The sequence below is a fragment of the Petaurus breviceps genome, unplaced genomic scaffold (genome assembly GCF_028583685.1).
Source record: "Petaurus breviceps papuanus isolate PSGF00001 unplaced genomic scaffold, PetGlider_PUasm1.0 186, whole genome shotgun sequence".
Taxonomy (NCBI): domain Eukaryota; kingdom Metazoa; phylum Chordata; class Mammalia; order Diprotodontia; family Petauridae; genus Petaurus; species Petaurus breviceps.
In genome coordinates, this window is record NW_027185798.1 from 41,360,338 (window position 1) to 41,385,950 (window position 25,613).

Here is a 25,613-nt window from a genome sequence, read left to right on the forward strand (position 1 = left end):
TTGTGCCCATCAAAGGCGGGCACATGAGAGTGGGTAGTAGACCTGGAGTCAGGAAAATCTGCATTCAAAACCTTCTTCTGACATTTAAATTTCTATGTGATTCTTGGTAAATCACTTTCCCTCATTATGCCTCACAAAATGCTAGAACTTAGTTCCCAAGGCATACTGGTCTAAAATCTACCTTGGCAGAGGGAATTCCCATATTGGCAGTCCCATAAACTTTCCTCAAAAGTGGAATTCTTATGTCAAAGGGGCATGTAAACAGATTTTGAAAAATTAATTTCATATTAGCAAATTACTAGAGAATAAACCAATTTTCAGTGTCAAGTATAAATGAATCTGTTTCCCCATAGCCATTTTCATTTACTTTTCTTAGTTTAACATGTATAAAGCAGTACCTTGAAGTTGTTTCAACTTGCCTTTTTTCCACTATTAAGGGATCATGCATTTTTTACCAGATGATGTCTATATTTATTTCCTTATGAATAAGCTTCTCCTTTGACTTACAGAGTGGAGTTCCAGCAACACCTTTTTATAATTTAAATTTTCTACTTTCCATATATAATTTTCATTTTTCCATCTATATTTTCATTTGAGCATCTAGGTAGGTGGCACAACGGATAGAAGGCTGGGCCTGGAGTCAGGAAGACTCATCTTCCTGAGTTCAAATCTGACTTCAGACCATAGCAGCTTGTGTGACCCTGGGAAGTCACTTAACCCTGATTGACTCAGTTTCCTCATCAGTAAAATGAGCCGGAGAAGGAAACGGCAAATCATTCCAGTATCTTTGCCAAGAAAACCCCAAAGAGGGTGCTTGCTGCTACATGTCCTCAAGGAGTTCTCTGTATAATGGGGGCGGGGGGAGGGGGACTAAAATATCGAAACTAACACACACATTGAAAAAGTCTGGCATTACATGAAATTCTATCTACACTCATGATCTCCCCCCACCCCACCCCTTCAAAGAAAGGGATAGATCCCTTTTTTTGGAGTCAAATTTGGCCATTAGAAAGTCCCTGAATTCAATTTTGATTGTTTTAGCTACATGTACCTTAAATTTTTAAAAATCAATTTTGACATGTTTTGGGTGGTAAATTTTTACCATGTGTTTATCACATCCATTTGTCCGATTCTGCTATTTTCCTGACTTTTAATTTATTATATTTTGCTGTAGAAATCCCCTGACCATTTCTATAATGTAAGATACAGCTTTCTTGTATCTGATGTTATGCATTCAATAACTCCAAAATGAGAACTCCATCTCAGGACATACAGGTATTTCTAATAGAAAACAAGGAAGAATAAATTCTTGGCTCTTTCTCCAGACTTTGCAGAAACCCTCAAGCATAAGTGTGACCTTTCACCTTGTTTTTAAAAGGCCCTGCTGATAGTATCCTCCATTTAGTTTCTAACATCTTGGTAACCTGTAGGGCCAACTCTGCCATTCTGCCTTAGAAAAGGTGATTTCCTTTATCCTGGAGACTTATTTCTATCAAAGCTTCTCTTGAAATAAGAATCAATACTTGTCATAAATGAAATGTTCCGTTTACCCAAGAGGGGGCAGTAGAGGACACACGTGAACACCTTTGCCTCCCAGAGACCCGATCTTAAAATTCGGTTTCTTAGGGTCATGGAATTTGGAGCTGGAGGGAACTTTAGTGCTCATCTCATTTTTGCAGAGGAAGAAACCAAGGTCCAGGGAGATTAATCTTCCATAGATATCTGACATTCGTTCTCCTCTTTGCCAAATAAATTTTCTAAATGCAAAGTTCATATGAGTAGATTCCGAAGTAAACCGCTTTGGTGCAGAACTTTTCCTTTAGCTAGTTTTCTAGAAGAAACTCCAACAGCATCTGATCCAAGCTTTTGTTTGTTTCAATTCGCTGAAGATCAGCTTTCACTTCTTAAAGGATTCTTGTGGCTGTGGCTCACGCAGCGTTTCTCGAAGGAAGAACAAATGATTTTCATTAAACTTTTGTTGCTGTTGCTGCTTTTGCTGTTGTTGGGCTGTAAAAAATGGACCAAATTTATTTTAAAATATCACTCCTGGTCTCCACAGCTCCTACCCCCTGCTGGTCCTGCTTTACCCGGCTATTTGGTAACAGCCATCTGTTCATTGTAAACCAAACACCTTTTCTCCTGGCCTTTCTCTCCGTTTTGGTGCCTCTGTGTGAACAGATGTGGGTGAGCTAGAAGAGGGGTTGGGGCCAGCCCCGCATCTCTGGGAGCCTCCGGAGAGCAGAGATTTCTTGGGAAGCACGCTAAACTCATCCTTGGCCCTAATCCTATAGTGAAACTGGGCTGTCGCTTGCTCTGGGCACGGAGCCACGCAGCATACCTAAGTGTGACTCTCACCTAACTGCAGGCAGAGTCATTATGGATTTGTGTCACCCTACTGGGAGGGGGCTGGGAGGATCAAAGGCTCCGTCCCGCCTTCCTCTCTCAGGGATCCCAAGCCTAAGGTGTTACTTTATATCTCCTCGATTTTTCAGGTTGGCAGAAAACTTCATGCTTACTCCTAGAAGTGCAAAAGAGGAAAATTATAATTCAAAGCAACAAACTTTTTATAACCCCGCCTTTGTTTCTAGTTTTATAAAGCACTTTCTTTAACTTTGTGAAGTAGCTATTAAGAATGTTGTGAAGATCAAATGAGATAATAATTGCCTGCGCTTAGCACAGTGCCTGGCATGGAGTAAGTGCTATATAAATGTTAGGTATTATTATTAATAATATTAACACTTGAGCGTAGGCTGGTAAAACGCTTTGCAAACTTTAAAGTGCTATTGGGCAAAGGGTCAGTACTGCGTGCTTTGGACCACTCAATGTCCGGTTGTTGGGGTATCTTGGCTAGGATGAGGCACTAGGGCGAGGAAGCCCCGCCGCTGCGGGGCCCGGGGCGCAAGAGCAGGGAAGCGGTTGGAGCACCCTGTGCGCACCCAGACCAAAGTCTCCAGCCCGCCCGCCAGGTCCTTTCCGGACTTTGGGTCCAGGAGAGGCGGGGGCAGAGCCGAGGGGCGGGGGCAGCTGGGGCGGGACAGGGCGGGACCTGGAGCCCGGCCGGCCCGAAGAACAGGCGGGGGCGGGGGGTAGGGCGGGCGCTGGAGGGGCCGCTGTGTTTGGCCACTGCCTGGGAGCCGGGACCTGCAGCAGCCAGTGACCCGAGCGGAGCCTCGAAGACCCTCAGCCGAGAACAGGTAGGATGGAACCGGGGACCGCAGTAGAAGGGATTGGAGCTCTAGCGGTTCGGGGATCTGTCTGGGACTCTGGGCTGTGCGTGGCAGCTGGACAGATGTGGGCTCCCCGAGCCCATGCCTGCCCTGCCCCTGCCAAGGAGCTCCGGAAAAGCAGCGTCGCAGCCCGGGCGCGCCACTCGGGTCGGGTCCGGTGCGCGCCCTTCCTCTCAGCCCAGACGCTTCAGAGCTCGCTCTCCAGGCTGTCCGACAAGGGTGTTCGGTTGCATGCGAGTGCCCTTAGCGCTGTTGAGTGTCTCCCTGCTCGCTGTCTCTCTTTCCCTTCACCCCGATCTGTGCTGCTACCCTTACCCGTGAGCCGAGTGGAAAACCAGACCGAGAAAACAGCTCATTAGTTGCTGGCGGATTCTCCGTTTGGCTTTTTTTGTTCCCTGATCCTTCCAAAGGGTGGATGAAACCCTGTAACGTTCCTTAGTTTCTCACAGTGAGGTTCAGCAAATGGCCTGAGTGACCAGACCTCCTTTGTCAAAGAGCTATTCGGTGAGGGAGATGACGGCACCAGGTCTGGGAGCAGGGGACTGAAACCGCTTCGTCCCTCCGAAGAGGAGGGGGAAGGTTGCGGAGGAGGAAAAAAGGAGGGAGGGAGGCTTTCCTTGCCCCGAAATGCTGCCTTATTCCCCAGCTTAACCTGGTAATGTCTTACTCTTGACCTGGTAATCCAGATGTCATTTTGAGGCTTTTGGTCTGGGGTTCTTAAGAGAAACTAGCAATAGTGGGCTTTCTCTCCCCCCCCCCCCCTTTAAATCCTGCCATGGGGCAAGCACTGTTTCAATAAAAATTGAAAGTGTCGATAAAGGCACAAGCCACTCTTTTCAGTTCTAAACCACATCTTTTCCATTTGTTGGTCAAGCTTACACCCATCGCGTGCTCAGAAACAGATTAAAATGTAATTGGGAAATAGTTAACAAGATAAATAGAAATACAATAGAACAGAGATAGTGTTAATTTGTGGTTTTCTAAGTCAATGAGAACAGGCACACAGGGATTCGATACCACTGCTGTCAAGCCATGATTTACCAATTTCATTTGAAAGGTATATTCTCCATTTTCTGCTTTTCCCGGAAATTCATTATGAATATGGGCTACTATATGTAGCTATGTATGTGTGACATATACACTGCCTATATATACATGCATACCTATATACTGCATATACATCGCTTATATAGGCTATATATACCATATACAGTATACATACACCACTCACACCTTTATTTGAGACACGATCCACTGTAATAGGTTTATGACATCCTCGATAAGCAAATGCCTATTGGCATCCCATTCCTTGCTTTCTGTAGCCAGTTGTCATGGTACATGCCACGACATTTAGAAAGTGCTTTGGAAGTCTTTCCAAGTTATCCCATTTAAGCCTCAGGGAGAACCCCAAAAGGCAGATACTACAAACATTCAGAAAGTCTAGGTGATTTACGCGTGGTTACACAGCTAGAAGGTGTCAGAGGCAGAGACTGGGCCCAGGTATCCCTGACACCAAGATTGGCTGCCTGTCCATAAGGTCACGTTGTCATGGATGAATAGGAGATGAGTGAAAGAGATAAGCAAGAATCCTCACACCAAGTCTGGAGAGACATTTGTACACTCAGAGGGGCTGCTTATAGAATAGAATTCTACAAAAAAAAAAAAAAACAACCCAAGTATGCGAACATGTTTTGGACTGTCTCAGCATTTGTGATCTAGGCTGCTAAAAAGAAAACTCAAGAGAATGGAAGTTTTTAGTGGACTTTTATCAGGGATGTTTGGGGATGTGTTCTGAAGTAATTTCACAGGCAGAAACCAGGAAACACAATAATAGTGTCTCATGACCTTTCATTATTTTGTGTGGTGGACACAATAGAATTTTTTTCAAAACAGAAGAAACAAAGGAAGAAATATTAATTTTTGTGATGTCATGGTAGGAATGCTTAAATATAGAAACAAAGGAAGAAATATTAATTTTTCTTTTGAAATGATTCCTGGATAATTTTGTGTGTGGCAGAACCTAAGGGGAAAAAATATGTTATACGTAGGAATCTTTGTGAGAGAACAGTGGTAAAATTCTTGGCAAATGATAGTTTTAGTTAAGCTTTAAATGCTTTAGTGGATTAAAAAAAAACAACACACATTTTGGGAAGATTTAATGGAAGATGAAAATGTAATGATATTAATTAGCAGCTAATCCAATTAATAACACTCCACTAAAGACCTACTCTTGTGCCTCATCAGGAAGTGGAGGCAGCTGGGGTTTTCAGAAGCCATCCTGGCTGAGTGCAGGAGACTGTCTCTTCCTTTGAAGACAAGCCTCGTTAAGTGTGTGAAGGCTGATGTCAAAGATGATTCTGTGAAGGGTGGAGGGTTTGTCATCCGTGTCAGTGCAGAGAGTAACCACACCTCTGAAATCACAGATCTTTGGAAATCATGCTAGCTGTAAACCCCTATCCCTTTCAGTCAATTCTGCTGTGGTTTGTAGTTTGTTTACCTTACCAAAAGGAGTTTGGTACTCCTCTGGTTTCCCTCATTGCCTTTATTCCACTAGTGGGGAGGGTGGTAAAGTACTTGTCTTTGAAAGAAACTGGTATTACCAGGCTGTAGGTTAGGACTTGTTCAAACTACAACTTAATTATACTTTGTAGGTATAAGGATATTTTCTCTGTTGAGTGACTGGTTTTCTTTTGTTTCTAAGATGGGGGTGGTGGTGGTAGGGAATGAAACAATATACTAAAATTGAACTAGAAGGAAAGTATAATCGGAAGAGGAGATGGGCTGGTCATAGGGCAGAGTTCACAGGCACCTTCACAATGTCAGGAGAAAGTAGGAAGGCCTCAATGCACTGGGTGGATGCTCTGTGTCAAACTCAGGGGACAAAAGTTATACGGGATGGGCAAGCATCATGGGAGGGACTATTCACATGGATGACATCATCTGAGCATGTCAGTATTGAAGAGTTGATTCAACCACCATAGGATATTCACTGTTTCAAACTGATCTTCTGATCACTTCACCCCCAATCAGGAATCCCTGTGACCTCCAAGATCAACTATAAAACGTTCTGTTTGGCTCCTCGTAGCCTAGCCCCCCCAGCTTTCCAGTCTTGTTATGCTTTACCCTCCTCCACACACTCTATGATCCAGTGACATTGGCCTCCTTGCTGTACCTTGCACAAGCCCCTGCATCTCCCAATGCCTTCCATTTTCACTGGTTTTCTCCCATGCCTGGAATTCTCTCCCTCCTGACCTCTACCTTCTGGTTTCCTTCACGTCCCAGCCAAAATCCCACCTTCTGCAAAAAGGCTTTCCTTATTCCCTTTTAGGGTAATGTCTTCTCTCTGAGACTGCCTCCACTCTATCATGTGTGTATCTTGTTTGTCCGTAGGTGACTTGTCCTCCATTAGACTGTGAGCTCCCTGGGGGCAGCACTGTCTTTTGCCTTCATCTGTAGCTCTGGTGCCTGGCCTGTAGTAAGTGCTTAATAAACAAACGTTTGTAGACTTTGACTCCATTCCCTTCCTTGCAAAGGCAAAGAATAGTTATCAAATATTCGTTTAACAGGAAATCACTTGAATACCGCTGATGAGACAGCTTAAAATCAAAGGCATGGGTTTATGATCTGAGAGAGGCAGGCTTCATTTTGGATCCTCATCAACATCAAGGCTCCTTTCTCTTCCACAGAGATATGCAGGCCAGAGATAGCCAGGATTCCTTTGGTTGGATGTTTCTGGGATCCAGAATGGGTTTAGTTTATATACAGTCTGAGTTTATGTCTGTTCCTATCTGACCTGCCAGTCTAGTGACACGCATTTAGTAGATGCCTACTGTATGCTGGGCACTGTTAGATGTTAGGGATGCAAAAACATAGATTCTAAGAGGAATGCACCCCAGACAAGGAAGACAGCCTGTGAAAAGGCACGGAAATGGAAGAGGCGGTGTCCAAGTTCCCCACCTCCTCCCATAAAATCATCCAGCAGACCCAATGCATCCCATTCTGATCGTCTTTTATTCCTTTTTGTCACACCCATTTCCCCCTTGCCTTCTGTGAGGCTGCACACTCACCCACCCCAGCCACAGCCTCCTTACCTGTCGTCCCCAGTTCCTTTAGACCCATAGAGTTATCCCCCAGTCCTTCTATTCAAGGGAAGCTGGACAAGGGGAGTTCTATGGTTCGTTGCCATTCTAAAATCCTCTAGTAGTCCGATTCTAACCTTTTCTGCTTCACTGTAGGTGGCCCCCTTTCATCAACACCAGACTATTTCTCATGCCTAGAACCTATAGTCCCCATGGGTATTTGTTCAGGGCTGCCCTCACCAACACTCTAGACTCCTTTGTTGGCTCCATTGATTTATTTACTGGGTTTATTATCATGCCACTTCCCAAACTCCTCCATCACCCCTCCAGTCTACCTTCTTATTTCTCACAAGTCTAGTGCTTCTGAAAGAAATTTAAAACTTTAGAGATCTGACATGTTGCTTAATAATGTGGGCCAACTTCAAGTGCTCCTGCTCTACTGTTTAAAATCATCCTATTCAGGCTCATTGACTTCATGCCTCAGTGACTCTTGGAGACTTTCGCCCCAGCTGTCCAATCCCTCTCCTCTGGCCCAAGCTCTAATGTCATCATAAATTAATCCTTAGTAGTAGTTTACTGAGGAAATTTATATGCTACCAAAGCCTCTTCATCTTGCCTTTCTGTCCCTTTTTCTCTGTGTTTACCAATTCAGTGCCATAAACATTTATTAAACACCTCCTGTGTGCTGGGCCTACAACTTGTTTTTTTCATACAAAGATGAAAAAAATGATTGCATGTACAGTTTAGTAGGAGGGATAAGCTGTGTGCAAAAATGACTTTACACATTTACAAGTGAGAATGTGATTTAGTGCATAAAGGTGCACTGTGTTTTTAGAGAAAGAATGATCTTTAATATTTAAGTATCTGATAAGAGGCATGAGAAATCTGAAGAGGAAGGGTTCAGGACTCACAAATTTTAATTTTAAGATTCCTGCTGCTAACATCATCCCGATTTTAACTTTCATCCTGTCAGCTCTTCGGTCCAAGGCATCCAGTCTTAGATATCTTAGGTGAGTTGATCACCAAGAACCTTTAGAGTGCTATCTATATGCCAGGCATTAGGGCTTGGATAGGGGCTGGACTCATAGGTGAAGGGGAGCCCCTCGTGAGGATACTGGGAGCTTTCAAAAGAAATAATATTCTACTACATGGATGATTAGTGGAGGAAAGTTACCATTGGAGCGTACAACTTATTCAGGGTTATTATGTGTTAATGATACCACTGTAAAACAGTATTGGTCAGGGCCGTATTACAGACTGTAAAATGCCTTACTTAGAGCATCTCTATTTCTAAAGTTGTATTATTCCTTCTTTTTCTGGGTCATAAAAGTCACATTAATCATTGAGGAGGTTGAGTCAAGCCATTCCTTGGAATAAAGCAACGCATGTCAGTCATCGAATGACTCAGCTTGAACAGGGCTGAAAGTCAAGTATCTGCTTTGGTGGAGCCGACCGCAGCTGTCTCGTGAAGATGAATTTTCAGTAGAACAGTCATTGTTTGGCTTTTGCAGGCAAATGTGCAGGAGTTTTGTTCTTGGCAGCTTGTGCTGTGGGCCCTCCTGCTCCCAAATCTTTCATTTTCCAGTGTCCAAGGCCTGTTTTTAATTTTTGAAAACTGACTTGATCCTTATATCCTAGGAAAAAAGGGCCAAAAATATCACCTAGCATAAAGAAAAAACACATTGGTCTTTTCTAACAGTACTTCTGATTATTCATACTTTGCTGTGGGCACAAAGGACGGGTAGAGGAGATGTTTTCTAGACGGGTAATCTAATAGTCAGGTGGATCTGTGACCTTGTCAAGTTAACTGTTTCCTCCAATGATGCTGATCTTAACCCATTTCCTGCAACTCACTAATATATTTGACTTACAACAATAAAAACACAAACATGCCTGACTTTCCATACCCAAATTCTTTAGTTTTTTTTTAATTCCTGGGTACCATTTTGGTGTCTGGGTTATCCATCTGGCATCCTTTCCTCTTGTTTTGACTGACACCTCTTTTTCAGATTGTGTATTTCTTGGATGTTCTCTTTTCCATCATTTCCAGAGATAGACATTGATCATGTGCCTGCATCCACTTCACCTGAAATTTTGATTCTTTGGAGATTATGGTGTTCCATGATTTGTAGCCATACAGCGTCACTGGGAAAACTGGGCTGATCAAAATAGGTCTTTTATTTGAGGGTTTTTTTTGTTTGTGTTTGGTTTTTGGTTGTTTTTCGAAGAGCAGTTTGAGATTGCTAAAAGTGCTATGCAGTTTCTAAAACGCAATTAAGCCTTTTCTTCCTTTTCAATTGAGGTAGTGCCTATTTCTAAAATACGTGCAAAATGTAAAGTGTAAACTACATAAAATAATATATGTTTATACTTATGCCATGTGGAGAGATGACATATATGGAGATAAGAATACATACATTCATACGTGTAATTTTGGGGCAAGATTTCTTTTTCTCAAATGGGTGCTCCCGATATACAATGTGTTGGGTCTAGAAATGTGGCATTTTTGTCAATTATGGCAATTCTCATTTTTTAAATATATGCCTGCAGAAGCGCCCCTAGTTCAGAGGGTAAAGGGAAGGAGCCTCAGGCCAGAGTCTTGGCAGATATCCAAAGTCAATGGATGTAACATAGATGAAGAACCAGGATAGGGTCCGAGAAGGGACAGTCAGAGAGATAGGAGAAGAACAAGGAGGGTGCAATGTCCTGAAAACCGAGAGAGGAGAGAGTATTCTGAAGGAGAATATCAAGGTCAGATGCTCTAGAAGGGTCTGGAAGCATGAGAACTGGGAAAAAGGCCATTGCATTTGGCAATGAAGAGCTTATTGTTAGCTTGAGAGAAAGCAATTTCAGTTGAGTGATGAGGCTAGGCTGGGAGCCAGATAGCAGAGAGTTTAGAAGTGAGTGGGAGAAGTGGAGGCACTTTATGTGGATGGATTTCTCAAGGAGTTCTGCTGAGAAGGGGAAGAGAAATATAGGACATTAGCCAGTAGGGGTGATAGGATGAAATGGGGAGTTTTTTATTTTTTGTTTCTCTTTTTTTAAGAAGCTGTAGGCAGTAGATACGGAGAGATTGGAGATTAGGTAGAGAATGGGATGACAGTGAGAGCAATCTGCTTGCCCTCAAGAGAGGATGGCACTAGGCGGAATTGAATTCCTCAGCAAGAAATTGTTCTTAGCAAAATTGAACTGAAATTTTTTTTTTAAATTAAAAGTAGGTGTGGTTTCCTGTTTGTATTTTATCAGACAGAAAGTGTGATATAGTAGATAAAAAAAATAGATGGACACGGAGTCTGGAAGACTTAGGTTCAAATCCTACATTCAGCCCTAACTAGTAGTGCAACCACGAGTAAGCTGCTAAGCCCCTCTAAGTCTTGGTTTCCTCATCCATAGTAGGCAATGGACCAGTAATTTTATGAGGATAGGCAGCTTCCTGGTGAGGAAACTCCCTTGTATCAACCCAGGTCAGCGCCTTGCCTGCACCTCTGCCCCTCACCTCTTGGTCTTTCATTAACTTGCCTAGAGTGCTGAGAAGTCCCCAGTCAGTAAGCATTTATAAAGCTCCTACTGCATGCCAGGCCCTGCCCTAAGTGCTGGGGATGCAAGGATAGGCAAGAAACAGTTCCAGTCCTCAAGTACTGGGGTCACTCAGGGGATATTAATGCCTGGAATATCTCCTTCACAGGATTGTTCTGAGGTTCACATGTGATCATGGAAGTGAAGTACTTTGTAAACCTTGAATCAACGTGTGTGTGTGAATATACATACACATATATGCTATAATTTTTATTCTTAGCTCATTGTAAGACAGTTCACTTTTGAATCCTTTTCCTACAGTGTACATGGGGTGAGCGGGGTGGAGTTCTTCACTGGGGGTTTCCTAGGCCAATGAAATCACAGGAGGTAAGGACCTCTTGCTGCTGCTGCTGCTGTAAGTAGAATATCTGGCATCCTGTGAAGACCTTGGGCAGTTCCCTTAACCTCTGAGTGCCATCGGCCATTCCAAAACTAGAGGTGTCAAAGAAGGTGCTGGCTTCATTGGGGTAAGCAGTTTCCTCACAGGGGAGTTCCCCGTGACAATAAAATCACAGGCTCCATTATTGTGTTGTTCAACCATTTTTCATTCACGCTCGACTCTCCATGAACGCATTTGGGTTTCCTTGGCAGAGATGCTAGATTGGTTTGCCATTTCCTTCTCCAGCTCATTTTATAAATTAAGGCAAACAGAGTTAAAGTGACTTGCTCAAGGTCACATGGCTAGGAAGTGTCTAGGGCTAGATTTGAACTCAGAATATGGATCTTCCTGATCCCAAGCCCAGGTCTCTGCCCACTGTGCCATCTTGCTAGCAGGTCCCTAGCCCTGTCCTAATAATGAGGACAATGAGTAATATTTATCAGCCGATCAGTGTTTACTTACCAGATGATGGAGCATCATCCTGCTTTCCATGGCTTCCCCCATCATGTTCCATTCATTGTTTTGGAAATAGAGAAACTTGGATTCAGTGCAAAGGCTAAACTCAAGGATTTAGAAGGCCACAGGCTCCCCACCCACGTCCTGTGCTAAGGGCATTTATTGCTCTTACATGATCTGGTTGTGAGTGGATAGCCTTCTTGTTGGAGTTAATTACTATATCCCAGACACGATATCTTACAATGTGCTAGAGATCAGTCAGCTAGTATTATTAGGCACCTACTGAATGTTGGGCACTGTGCCAGGCAGGGGGGATATAAATTCAAAGAATGAAATCATATCTAAGGGCAAGTTGCTGATCTTCTGATAAGGGAGAAGAGTCTATCTAAAAATATATGCAGCATAAAGTTAATAAATACACAGCAAGAGGTATCTGGGTAATGTGGTGGATAGGGTGTTGGGCCTGGAGTTAGGAAGAACTGAGTTCAAATCCAACCTCAGGCATTTCCTGGCTGTGTGACCCTGGACAAGTCACTTTGCCTCTGTTTGCCTCAGTTTCCTCTACCATAAATTGGGCATCATAATAGCACCTGCCTGCCAGGGTTGCTGTGAAGCGCAAATGAGATAATAAATACAAATACATAAAAAAATGCTGTGTGTTTATCCATACATATGTATACATACATATTTACACATACATATGTACACATATGCACATACATATATGTATGTATAAAATAGTTTGGGAGAAAGGGCAGTAGTTTTTGGAGGGATTAGGAAAGGGTTCCTGCAGAAGACAGTGCTTGAGCTGCATTTTATAGGAAGAGAGAGACTCTACAAGGTAAAAATAAGGGTAGCAAGATGGCACAGTGGGCAGAGCCCTGGGCTTGGAATCAGGAAGATCCATATTCTGAGTTTGAATTTAGCCTCAGACACTTTTTAGCTGTGTGACCCTGAGCAAGTAACTTTAACCCTGTTTGCCTCAGTTTCCTCATTTATAAAATGAGCAAGAGAAGGAAGTATAGTAAAACCACTCCAGGATCTCTGTCAAAAAAAAAACCCAAATAGGGACACGAAGAGTCAGACATAACAGACATGGCTGAAGAACAAATATTCCATGCATGTGAAAAGATACAGAGATGAGCAGTGGGGGGAGTGTTGTCTTATATGAGAAGAAGAGAAAGAGCCAGTTTGTTGGGTCATAGATGGTGGGAGTGGGGAGTAACATCTAATGAGATTAGAAAGGAAGGTTGGGACCAGATCGTGCTGGGCTTTGAACACTAAACAGGGGAATTTTTATATTTTATCTTAGTAAGCACTGGGGTTGATTGAGGAGGGGAATGGCTTGGCCAGCTGTGTGAAGGATGGACTATAGTAGGAGGGCCGTGAGGCCCGAAGGAAGCTTTTGTAATCATTTAGGAGAGGGGTGATAAGGGCCTGAATTCAGATAGTAACCATGTGGGTGGAAAGAAGGGGTCCCAGCTAAGAGGTGTTATGAAGGTGGAAACAGCAAGATTTGGTAGCTGTTTAGATAAGTGAGGCCATGGAGGATAATGCCAAGGTTACAAAGCTGAGAGACGGACAGGATAGATGTGCCTTCCACTGAAAAAGTGAACTTTGGAACATCGGAGGAAGGGGGTTGGGAGTGGAGGGTGGGGGAGATGATGATTTGGTTTGGGACATGTTGAGTTGCAGATGTCTCAGGTACTTGAGATGCCCCTTAGTCAATCCTTGATAGGGGACTGAAACTCAGAGGAGAAAGGAGGGCTGGATAGATAGATCTGGGAACATCTGCATAGAGATAACAATTCAGTTCTTGGGAGCTGATGAGATTACCCAGAGATAAAGTATAGAGGAAGATTTTGACTGACCTTTCACCCACACTCAGAACCTGTTACATAAATAATGAGCCAGCAAAGGAAACTGAGAAAGAATGGTCTGAAAGACCAAAGGAGACATAGAAGAGAGTGGTGTCTCTCAGCTAGGAAAGTGTATCCAGGAGGAGAAAGTGGACAGTAGGGTCAGACGCAGCAGAGCCAGCCAGAAGACCCAGGACTGACAGCATGAGGACCAGAGAGGATTTGGGGGCATGTGCTTCAGATAGCTATGGAAACAAAGTGCTCTCCCCTATTGTTTCTTATAGTTACAAAGAAAAGAACTGTTGTTTCATCCTTTCAGACAGGTCAGGCCCAACCCTTTGTGGACCCCACGTGGGGGGTTCTGCCATTTTCTTCTCCAGCCCATTTTTACAGACGAGGAACCTGAGTAACACAGGGTAACACAGATAGTAAATGTCTGAGGTGGGATTTGAACTCAGGTTTTCCTGACTTCAGTTCCAGTACTGTATCCACTGCACTACCTAGCTGCCCCAAAGATAAGTAAGGGAATGAATACTTTTTGGAGCGTGATTTGAAAACTGGAGGAATCACTCTCCTGAAGATGCTTTAGAATCAGATAAGATACAACCCAGAAGGTCAGAAGAGCTGGGACCCCAGGAACAGCCTAGGAAGAAGGGCCTGTCTTTGTACTGTCTACTGTCTGTGTCCACTGCCTCTCAAATTGGTTCTTTCAGTGTGTCTGGGCAAGTAAACAGTTTGCCCCAGAGGGAACCAGCATGGTGAGAGCTCTGTGTCTCGGCAGGTTTGTCTGGCTAAGGGGACTGGTTTGGGGACAGTCATTTCTTGCTTTACAGAGAGAAGCACCAAAGGAAATAATAATTAGGGACACTATCCAGGATAAGATAAAATTTCAATTAATTATGTAGATGCTAATTAAGGAGTCTGAACTCCATTGAGGTGGCATGCTATAATTAAAGTTAATTCAGAATAGAACTTTTTACACACGGTATTCTGACAACTCCCTTTTACAATGAAATTATTTGGTTTCCTGGGTCAGATTTTAAGACTGAATTTTGAACTTTTTTTCCTCCCACTGCTTTGAGATTCTAAGAATGAAGGGGAAAAAGTACTTTGTGTAAATGATATGTAGGTAATGTGGGTCTGTGTGTTGTAGGGGGTCTGTGTGTTGTAGGGGGAAGAGTGGTGGACATAGAAGCAGGAGGGGCTTGGGTTCCAATTATTCTGTCCCTTATTAGCCATGTGGTTTGGGGCCATTGAGACTCGGTTTCCTCCTCTATAAAAGGGGAACAGCTGTAGTATCTACGTCAGACGCTTGTTACGAGGACAAAGTGAGGTGATAACCTTGATGTAATATATAAAGGTCTTGTCCTCATTATAATTATCGTTATTCCGTCCTGCTAGTGCATATCTAACATCGGCAGGGGTACGTTGGCAAATGTTTAACAACCAGCTTTCTGAAAATCTGTAGGGCACAATTGAAAATCCAAACTACATCATTTGCACTTTCTACATCATGTTCCAAGTCTAGGCAATCAGCAAAACAGTCAATCAAGGCCTGATTTCCAGAGGCGTAAATCTCATTACGGAAATTTAACTATTGACTTTGGAGCTAGCAGACTGTAGTAAACCTTCCCTTTCTCGATGCAGGTCAAAACTTTTTCATGCCTTCTCTCATTCTGGCTCCTCCGTAGGGGCTTGACCTAGGACACTGCAAGTTTTCCTCTAGTTCTTTTCATCTTTTGTGCAACTCTGAGGCTGCCCCCCTGTTTAGCCCTTGTTCCCACTACAGGATGTCAGTTTCCGTACTCGATTATGTCTTGATTGTGTCTTTTACACAATTTCTCTCATTTAGGTCATCACTGGTAATGATCGGCAACCTCTAACACCTACTGTGTGAGCCTTTCTGTATTCTGTGCAATACCTCTAATTTTGACTCTCCTGAAGTCATGCCTTGAAATCACATAGTATCTTAGAAGAGGGCATTGTGTAAACTACTCAGCCAGCAGCTGCTGGGGATAAATTTGATTAGGATGGCTACACGAATTTAAAAAGTTTTACTGTGACACCCAATCAGAGTCCTGCTCCAGTGTCTGGTCACGGCTTGGGGCTAACCCTCGATTCTCAAGCATAAGCTCTTGCAGGTGCTGCCAAGCTGGAAAGTCACCAAGAATGAGGTCAGTGATATACTGCATGTCCAAGAACCAACTGGGCCTCATAGTGATCATTTTCTGACTTAACAGAAATTCTCAAAAGCTACCTGCAATTTCACCAAGAAAGTATGATTGCATGTTTTCAGACATTTTCCAATGTAATGATCAGTTGTGTTGATTTTTTCTTCTTTTTCTTTTTGCCCGTCTTTAAAGAATACCTTTTGTTATATGGAATGGTTTTCATGGGAAGGGAAGATATTGGGGGGAAACTATAATGGTGTATGAAACAAGAAACATCAATAAAAAAATCATTTTAAAAAAAAGTAAAAAAGAAGCCATGATTGGTGTTGGTAGAGGAAGTATATTTACCCTTTAAACGTTTAAATATTTACTACAAAGGTATATTTGGGGGTAAATGATCCCCTTCTGAGGCTGAAAATAGAAGCCAATCATGATCACTAGACAACATAATAAATTTAGCTCCTTTAGAACCTATGTTGTCTTGTACCTAATAGATCTCCCCTTTGTATTCTGTTACCTCTGGGGAGAGAATTGCTTTATATTTGTGATCAGAAAGATATAAAAATCAAATTGGCTTAGGAGAGAAGTTACTTTTTTTCTGCTTTGGTTGATTGTAGTAATCATAGCTAATGACCTTCGTATGTGATGGTCTGAATAATACATAGTATCAAGTAACCAAAAATAATTTCTATCTGGCTTTGGTGGAGACAGATTATATGATTTTACTTTTTATTGATTTACCTTCCAAGAAGGTCTTTTGCTTCAGATAACAAAATAGCTCACACTTTCCTACTGTTTATGGTTTTATAGAGCACCTTCTTCCCAACAGTGCTGTGAGGAAGGTTTTTTGTTCAGTCGTTTTCAGTCATGTCTGACTCTTCGTGACTCCATGTTGGGGTTTTCTTGGCAGAGATACTGGAGTGGTTTGCCATTTCCTTCTCCTGATCATTTTACAGATGAGGAAACTGAGGCAAGCAGGGTTAAGTGATTTGCCCAGAGTCACATAGTCAATATGTATCAGAGACTGGATTTGAACTCATGAAGGTGAATCTTCCTGACTCCAGGCCCAAAGCTCCATCCAAAAAGCCACCTCACTACCAGAGAAGAAAGTAGTTAAGCATTATTATATTCCAGCTTTATAGAAAAGGAAAAAAAAAGCTCAGGGAATTTGTTGCTTGCCTGTGGTCACACAGCTAATTTAAAGTCAGAAGCAGAATTCCAACGTAGACAGCCTGACTCAGGTCAGCTCTCTTTCCACCAATACTAATGTTTATAGTGTTAAGATAGGGATACGCAGGGATGTGCCCAGCTGACTCTGAACTGATTGTTAACTTTTCAGTGTGAGAATTTACTCCTTGAAAACTGGCAAACACTTGCCAATCAGGGCTTGACTTATTGTTTAGTTGATTGTCTAGATTTAAGAAAGTGATGGAGAAAATAATGCAAATTAAACTTAAAAGTATGTCATGCTTACATACCTGCTCCCCCCTCAGAGTCAGTTGCTAAACATTTATCAGCACATTGTTGGATATAAGGATAATCATAGTCTTATAGTGTAATAGTATTTTGAGCCAATATGTAGTTAAATTTCAGGGCTGCTGGGTGGTATAATAGATAGAATATTGGAGTCAGGAAGACTCATCTTCCTGAGTTCAAATCCAGCCTCAGACACTTACTAGCTGTGTGACCCTGGGCAAGCCACTTAACCCTGTTGCCTCAGTTTCCTCATCTGTAAAATGAACTGGAGAAGGAAATGGCAAACCACTCAAGTATCTCTGCCAAGAAAACCCCAAATGGGGTCATGAAGAATCAGATATGACTGAAACAACTGAACAGCAAAAAATAGCTATATTTCAGCCCAGGGATATGGTTTCATCCAGATAATAGCAAACATGTTCTAACAAGGTTCTATTATATAAAAATTAGATTGCATTCCTGTAGCAAACATCATCTATCTAATAGCAGTGGTAAATGACTCACAACCCAACAGGGTGATGGGGCGAAACCAGCCCAGCATTAAGGATTTCCATGCATATCTACAAAATGGACAATATAAAAATGGATTAGAAGAAATCTGTTCTTAGCTCTCACCAACAAACTCAAGGCATGCTGCTCTCCTCTTTTCCAGGCAGATCTGCTAAGAGAGACTGTGCTGCTCTGTTTCTTTTCATCCTGGCTGATGCCATCTTTTCCACCAGTGATGGGTGGGTGACTTGCTGGGGATACTTGCCCCACATTAAAAAGTGTATCCTCGGGGCAGCTAGGTGGTGCGGTAAATAGAGCACCAGCCCTGAAGTCAGGAGGACCTGAGTTCAAATCCGGCCTCAGACACTTAACACTTACTAGCTCTATGACCTTGGGCAAGTCACTTAACCCCAAATGCCCCTCCAAAAAAAGCAAAAAAAAAAAAGTGAATTCTGAGGGAGTCCTTGAGGGACTGAGGGACCATGGTTTGGGAAGTAGCAGGGATTATTAGAGAGACAGCTCTTATCCTGGTGGAGGTTTCTCCATTGCAGAGGAAGCTAGTTTCCAATCTCAGCAGGGTATCCAAACTAACTTCTTGGAAAGTCTAGAAGGCAAACTTTATGTCAGATCCATAGGGATTGCCTTCCTCCTAAAATTCTGACTTTAGCCTAAAGAATGAAGAAAACAAACATTTATTAAGCACCTACTGTATTCCTGATGGGAAGCTAGAAGGGACAGTGGATAGATTGCTGCACCTGGAGTCAGGAAGACCTGAGTTCAAATCCAGCATCAGATACTTACTAGCTGTGAGACCCTGGGCAAGTCACTTCACCCTGTTTGCCTCAGTTTCCTCATCTGTAAAATGAGCTGGAGAAGGAAATGGCAAGCCACTCCAGTATCTCTTCCAAGAAAACCCCATATGGGGTGATAGAGAGACTGGTACAGCTGAACAGCAACAACAACAACATGCCTGGCACTGTGCTAAGCGATTTATAAACATTATCTTATCTGATACTCACAACTACTGCATTTTACAATTGAAAGAACTGAGGCGGATGTTAAATAATGTTAAGTGATGACCAGGAACTTTTGAGTGGAGTACTGAGAGTCTGAAAATGACCAACATGCCTAGGGCTGACTGAGTTTGGGTCTGGGATCATATAATACATGAATAAGCTGCTCAAGGGTTTAGCTGGCTGGGCCAAACCCAAAGTGTATTTTAGGGCAGGGGTGGGGGTGGTTGTTCCAGGGACAAGGGACTATTTCTGGTTAAGTCCAGAGGAACTGGTCATCTGGAACTCTGTGTGTGTGGGTGGGTGTGGGTGGGTATGTCTGAGAAAGAAAGAGACAGATAGAAGAAGGGAGAGAGAAGGGACAGGGAAAGGAAAGAGAGACACAGGGATGGAGAAGAAGGGGAAGGAGAGAGAATGAGAATAGTCATGGGATCGAGAATTTAGCCAAAGGAATCTTAATAAGCTCAAGATAGCTCAGATAGGACTTTTTTCTATTATATATTAAGGTTTATTTATTGCACTTTTTCTTATTAGTTATTCTTTTCCTTTCATACTGAATGAATTCCCTAATTTAAAAAAATCTACATATATAATATGCATCAAAAAAGCTTTAGTTAGTCCTAGAACTGTGGCTAGTTGGCAATCTTTTAGCCATAGACCTTCTGTATGTAACTACTGAGTCATAAATGGGCTTCTAAATGAAAGACTTCTCCAGCATTATCTAGTCTAATACTTTAACTTTGTTGGTAAGGAAACTGAAGTCAAGAGGTCTAATGCCTTGACCGAGGTTGCAGAGTTAATTAGCCACAGAGCAGGGATCCCAAGCCAGACAAGTCGCCTTCTGGTGAGTCACTCTTTCCACCATGCCATGCTAACATGGTCAGGTCTTGCAATGGCCCGTGATAGGCAAGTAGAGCATCACTCAGAGTTCAGCATCAGAGTTGTCGGTATCATATATAGCATATATATTATGTGTGCCAGCGTGGGAACTGCCAGCACGAAGTAGTATTCTAGCTCTGACTTTTACATTGGCTAGATCTTTGCTCGTTATTCAAAGTGGATGAACCAAGAATTCCAGTGTATTTTATGGCCAAGTTGCAAACCATAGCCAGCATTCCATTGCACATACCATTGACATAGATTGGATCTGGCTCATGGTCATCGGAGTGTCGATGCCTAGCGTATTACCAATCATGTAGAAGGTACTTAATAGATGTTTGTTGATTAAACAAATAAAATGGGGTCACATTTTGCTTATGGACCATATGTGTAAGTGTCTCTCTTCTGAATTTGAAGTCACTTAAAATCTTTCATATTATTTTTCCCTATATTCCTTACTGTGTACCATGTAACCCATCATTTAGATGCTTATGAGGTTAATCCTGAATTTATTTTTTGTTTACTTCAGCATAGGATAGGATTATTCAGCTTACACGAGATATCTTTTATATACTCTAGATTCAAATGGATTTGTGAACTTATCGATTTAGGAATGCCCTCCATTGATGCAGTTTGGACCCATCCCATGCCAGCCATTCTCCTGTGTTAGTTTTGCCCATCCCCTCCTGAAAGTTCAGCACAGGGCATCCATCCAATGGATGTTCTAGGAGCCTTCTCTTCCTTCTGATATTGAGGGTACCACTGGAACTCATCATCCCTTCCTCTTTCCATGATGACCCTTCCTCTCTTTCTATCATACAGTTCTCTGATGATATCATTTACGGGAACTTGTCAGAGTGGGGTGTTGCAGCCTGCTTCCACGTGCCTTTCCATCACCTTCTGTGTGATACTTGTTTTTAGCTCTTTTACATACTTTTGATAATATGTAACCTTTTAGGATCTGCTCAGTTTATATCCGTCCTTGTGGTCTGGAGTGTCTATATGAGGGTGAGTAAAAGGGAAGAGAAAGTATGTGCTAAGGAGAGAGGGCACCAAGGCACAGCAGATTAAGAAGGCAGATTCTACTGAGACAGACTATTGAGTTTGCTGTGTTTCCTTTATGGATTAACTCAGGGGTCTGCTGGTGGTAAATGTTTAACAACCCACCTCTCTTGGTGGGGGTGGGGAATTGTACCCATGATACACTTTCAGGTTGAATATATGTTAACATTTTCTCTATCACTTTCTTAAATTGAGACAATCAGTAAAACAAATCAAGCCCTGATTTACAGCTTTTGCTGATTTCCAAGCTGTAAATATCCACCTTGAAGACCTGGCTCCAGCACACCTGTAGGATAAAAACTGACAACTGTCCATTCACTATCTTAATCTATATTACAGAAAAGATATTAGGAGGTAGGCTGGCTTTCTTCACCTGGATAGATCCACCTCTGGGTCTGATCTGTTTAGCTGGAGATGAGGGATTCCTGGCCTCGGGAGGCCCTTCCATTGCTCTCTGGGGAATTGCTTCTTTTGGTTGTGTTTCCTCTCACAGCTTCCAGAGAAACAGGGGAATCCCTAGGGTTCATGTTTCTACTCTCTGACCTGAGTGACCCCACATCCACACACATCGCCATTTGCTGTGGTCCAATGGCTGTACCATTCCATCAACACTTAGCTGTTTGGAAACTAAAAACTGGCTAGTACAGCCTTGTGGGAAGCACAGTTCAGACAGCAGTTGTGTTTTTTGTTCCCATCGCTGAGAAATCTGTGGGGGTTTTTTTAGGGAACATTTGGCCAGTTGTTTCTTGAGATAAGTCAGTGAACTCTTTATTTAATGACATTTGCAGTTTAGGGCAAAGTTAAAATTATGTCGATTTTTTTTTTTTTGTGCAGTGTGGTTAGTGCTTACCGTAAGGGTATTTCGACTTTGTGTTTGTGGAAGAGCCTTCTTATGATGACTCCTGGCCCTGATGGTATTTAGATCGAAATTAATTGTTTTCCCAATTCACTTCCTTCTCTTCTGTTGCCAATTTTTCCTGTGAGCAGAGCATGTTCAAGTCAAGACATCTCCTTCTTCATGTCATTGGTCCTCTTAGAAGAAGGATGAACAACAAGAAATGTCAGCAGTAATAGCCTTGTTCCTAGGAAAACCTCGATCTTGGCTCCCTTTGCCTGAAGGGAAGCTTTGTCTGATGCTCTTACTTTTTCATTGGTTGATATGATTTCATTGGAAGCAACTCAGTCAGTCAGGAAACGTGTATTAAACACCCATGATGAGCCAAGCACTGTGCTAAGCATGGGGATGAAAATAAGAAAAAAAAAGACAGGCCCTGCCCTTGAGGGGCTCACAGTTTAAGTGAGGGAGATCGTGATAGTGATCTCCAAATAACCTCATCTCACTTTTGGCAGAAATGAGATTTTCTGCTGACAATGGAATATATGCTTGGAGATGCCTGAAGTTAATTTGATCTCACTTTTATAGCAATTCCAAATGTCATAGGGGAATGGGAGAGTGAGTTGGAGATTTCCATGGAAGCTCTAGGCTGCCCTTCCCTTTGACACCTGGGCTCTGGCCTCTCGATAAAGGACAAAGGACATGCATGACCAGGGACTTCAGATTGGTCCCTTCCTCTCCCAGAAAGCCACCATTGGCTGTGTTCCAACAAAGAAGCCACCCCAAGACAAAGAGACTGGAAGCCATCTCTGCCTACCCTATAGCACCCAGGCTGTTCTTCCTGGATAAATCATCAATCATCTTTAATGCAGCCTCATCACCGTCCTCCCCCCCCCCACTCCATGTGTTTTAGCAAGGAACCAAAACACATGTCAGATGCCACTAGAACAGGGCATCTCCATGGGAAGTACTGTGGTCCAACTCTCCTCCCCTAGTGTCTTAATTTCATAATTTCTCAAGGAAAATAAATGCAGTGTGTCCCAAAAGTCTTAGTGCAAATTAGGCAATTGCACTAAGACTTTTGGGACACCCCACATTTGCCAGGACAGCAGCATTTGTAAACTAGAAATCACCTTGGAGAAGCATCTGATAATATAATACTGTTTTATTAGGTCATAATAGTCTTGTACGTTATATTTTATAAGGAACATTCAAGAGCATTTGTATTGTTTACCAGCAGCAATTTGAGACAAACAAGCTTCTTACTTGCATTGTATATTTTGGTCCTCACAGTAACACCGTGAGACAAATAATGGATCACCCTCCTCTAAGCTTTAAAGTTTGCAAAGCACTTTCATCAGACCAGATCTGTGGGATAAATGATGAAAGCATTATTATCCCCATTTTACAGATGAACAAGCCAAGATTCAGGAGATCGAAAAACTTTTTTCAAGGATCTGTTGCTGTCCTTCTGCCTCTAAGTCCCTGCCCTCTCTGCATTGAACCACACTACCTTTCTCTTTTTTTTTTAACATTAAAAATCTACTTCCTAGTTTTCTCACTAAAGACGAAAAATTCAAAGGAAAAATTTACTTGCCAACCCCCAAAGAAGTAGTAATTTCAGTTCCCTTGACTATAAAATGCGATTTTGATTATGAGCTCCTTGAGGATAGGAACTGTCCTTTCCTTTCTTTATATTCTCAGATGCTTAGCACAGGGCTTTAAACACAGTAGGGGCTTGCTAAATGATTGTTAATTGACTGGGAATGAGAATGTCTTCAGAACCAGCCTCACAGGCTGGTTGTGAGGGTCAAATAAGATAAGAAAAAATTCTTTGAAAACCTCAAAGTTCTATAAAAATGTCAGCTGCTGTTTTGGAGGGAGAAGGGTTCCCCATTGTGGAACCCCTCTCTACCAATATAGTGTTTACCTTCTTATCTCTTAAATTAAGTATTAGTTGGGGCACTGAGAGGTTGTTACTTGGTCACACAGCTAGTATGTTGCTAAGGATTTTAAACCCAGATCTTCCTGATTTGCCCCAAGACCAACCCCCAATTAAGTATACTCTCCTTCTTCTTCATCTGATACTTCTGCCTTTGGTATTATTATATTAATTATTAATTAATATTATTGATAACAAACTTAATTGATGGAATCATATTTATCTCCATAGTTAAGCCTACAAATCCTCTTTGGAATGTGGGGGCCCTTCTTGATCAGGGTTTTAATTTTTATGTTCTTTCAGTCAACAGAAGAATTTAACTAACTTACCCACTGACCTGAGACTAAACAGATATTAATTTATCCAATAGGCATGTGCTATCCTGTTTCTACTCAAACACCTTCCAGAAAATATTCCTTGTTTCCTATGAGTACCTACCTTAATTTTTTTTTTTAATTTCAGGAGGATCTTGCACTTTGCTATTTTACCATGAGGACTTCAGGTCTTTAGATTACTTCTTTAGCAAACCCCTAAGCCATCAGTATTTTTCCTTAGTGAGCACAGATATTTTTAGAGAAATGTTTTTGACATGCCCACTTGCATGGTAGTGTGTTAGCCTGTATTTAGGCATTACCTTTTCATAGCATGATCCTGTCTCTTCATATAGTCATATGACTTTTAAATGAAAATGAGATCATTGAGGTTCCTCTTTGAGATATTTTGAAATTTTCAAATCATTGGTATGTCATTCATTCATTCATTTAGCCTTATGATTCCTTTGGGGATAAATGCAAAGCATCATGCTTTCCATTTCACAGATGGGGCAGAGTGAAAACACAGAGGAACTTAGACATCTAACCAAGAGCTGGTTCCCCCAAACATCTTTCTCTAGTTTCGTATCATCTTGGGGAGAAATCATGGCCAAATGATTCCATAGTCAATAAGGCTCCAGAACAGAATGGAATAAGACAGCTATGTGTATGAGACAAAGAGGAATTGTAGATAATTTGGACGCTGTCATGTAAAGACATGGTTTTGTGGATGATGGGTGGGGTTAAACCAGTGAGAGTCGAGGCACAAGGCTAGCTTTATTTTGCATTCTTGACTTGGCATGCTAGAATCCTGATTATAAATCTGATATTATGAAATCAGCTAGCATTTTTTCCATCATTCTGCTTTTAAAACCTTCAGAAGCCTTCAGCAAGAAAAGGTCTAACATTTGCCATCACTGACACAGAATTCATTTTTGAGAGGATATTACTTATTATTATGCATTGCAGCTCACTGACTGCTTGAGTAGTGTTTATTGTGCATTGTGAATTGAGACAAGAACTTTTTTTCCCCTTAGGGAAAATAAAAGTTCCTCTGCTATTTTAGGAACCATTTTTTGCTACCTGTAAGCCTGTTTCCTCTGATAGGGATAGATAAGAGACTGATATCCTGCATGTATTTGCTTTGAAGACAGCCAAAAAGTCTTAGAAATGAGCCATTTTCTGTTCTATTTTGTTCTCTTTGTTTTATGCCTTGGCACTGGTTTTCTACAGCTCTGGCTGAATTGAGTTAACTCGCCTTTGGTTTTTATTACAAACCAAGATGATGTACCAGGATACAACAACCAGAATGGCAAGAAGACTTGAGTCCATGTCATGTGGGGACTGGATGGAGGAACTGGGGATGTTTAGTCTAGAAAAGAAGGGAGGACATGAGAGCCGTATTTGAGAATTTCATAGGATCAGAGATCTAGAGAGATTCTTGGGACTTTACCCTAGATACATAGAGATTAAATGGCTTGCCTCACAGACAGTAGTAATCAGAAACAGGATTTGAACTCAGGGACTCTTCACTCATATTCCTTTCAGTATCAAAACTTTTGTTTTATTAGGGAAAAGAGGACAAAAAAAGGGGGATAGGATTGGTGGAAGAGAGAAGGCAAAGCTACTTGATTCTCATGTTTTTCTGCACCAAAGAGAAAGATCTTTGGACTGGTAAAGAAAGAATAAAAATAGAATTGATAGGCAAGAAAATGAGTGATAAAAAGATGGCCTTAGGGGGAGGCTAGGTGGCACAGTGAGTAAAGCACTGGCCCCAGAGTCAGGAGGACCCGAGTTTGGTTCCGGCCTCAGACACAACACACACACACACACACACACACACACACACACACACACAC

At 42.1% G+C, this 25,613-nt stretch overlaps 1 protein-coding gene and 1 long non-coding RNA gene across 6 annotated transcripts in view; one reads left to right on the forward strand and one right to left on the reverse strand.

Annotated features, from left to right (window-relative positions):
- Window positions 1–447: 447 nt before the first annotated feature.
- Window positions 448–2,946, reverse strand: LOC138162828 (uncharacterized). 2 transcript variants are annotated; one of them, XR_011168725.1, is made up of 2 exons: window positions 2,145–2,946; window positions 448–2,007 (listed from the first exon to the last, which is right to left on the reverse strand). It is a non-coding gene; the product is annotated as an uncharacterized lncRNA (long non-coding RNA). The 2 variants fall into 2 exon arrangements; XR_011168726.1 differs by having other exon boundaries at window positions 2,088–2,946.
- Window positions 2,947–3,054: 108 nt separating this feature from the next.
- The window catches only part of DENND2C (DENN domain containing 2C), an 82,891-nt gene continuing 60,332 nt past the window's right edge, over window positions 3,055–25,613 (forward strand). For 3 of the 4 annotated variants that reach the window (XM_069090297.1, XM_069090300.1, XM_069090299.1), the window contains exon 1: window positions 3,055–3,194. The gene's annotated coding sequence lies outside the window, so the exon portion shown is untranslated. Of the gene's footprint in view, window positions 3,195–6,617; window positions 6,703–25,613 lie in introns of all 4 variants that reach the window. The other variant, XM_069090298.1, reaches the window with a different exon arrangement.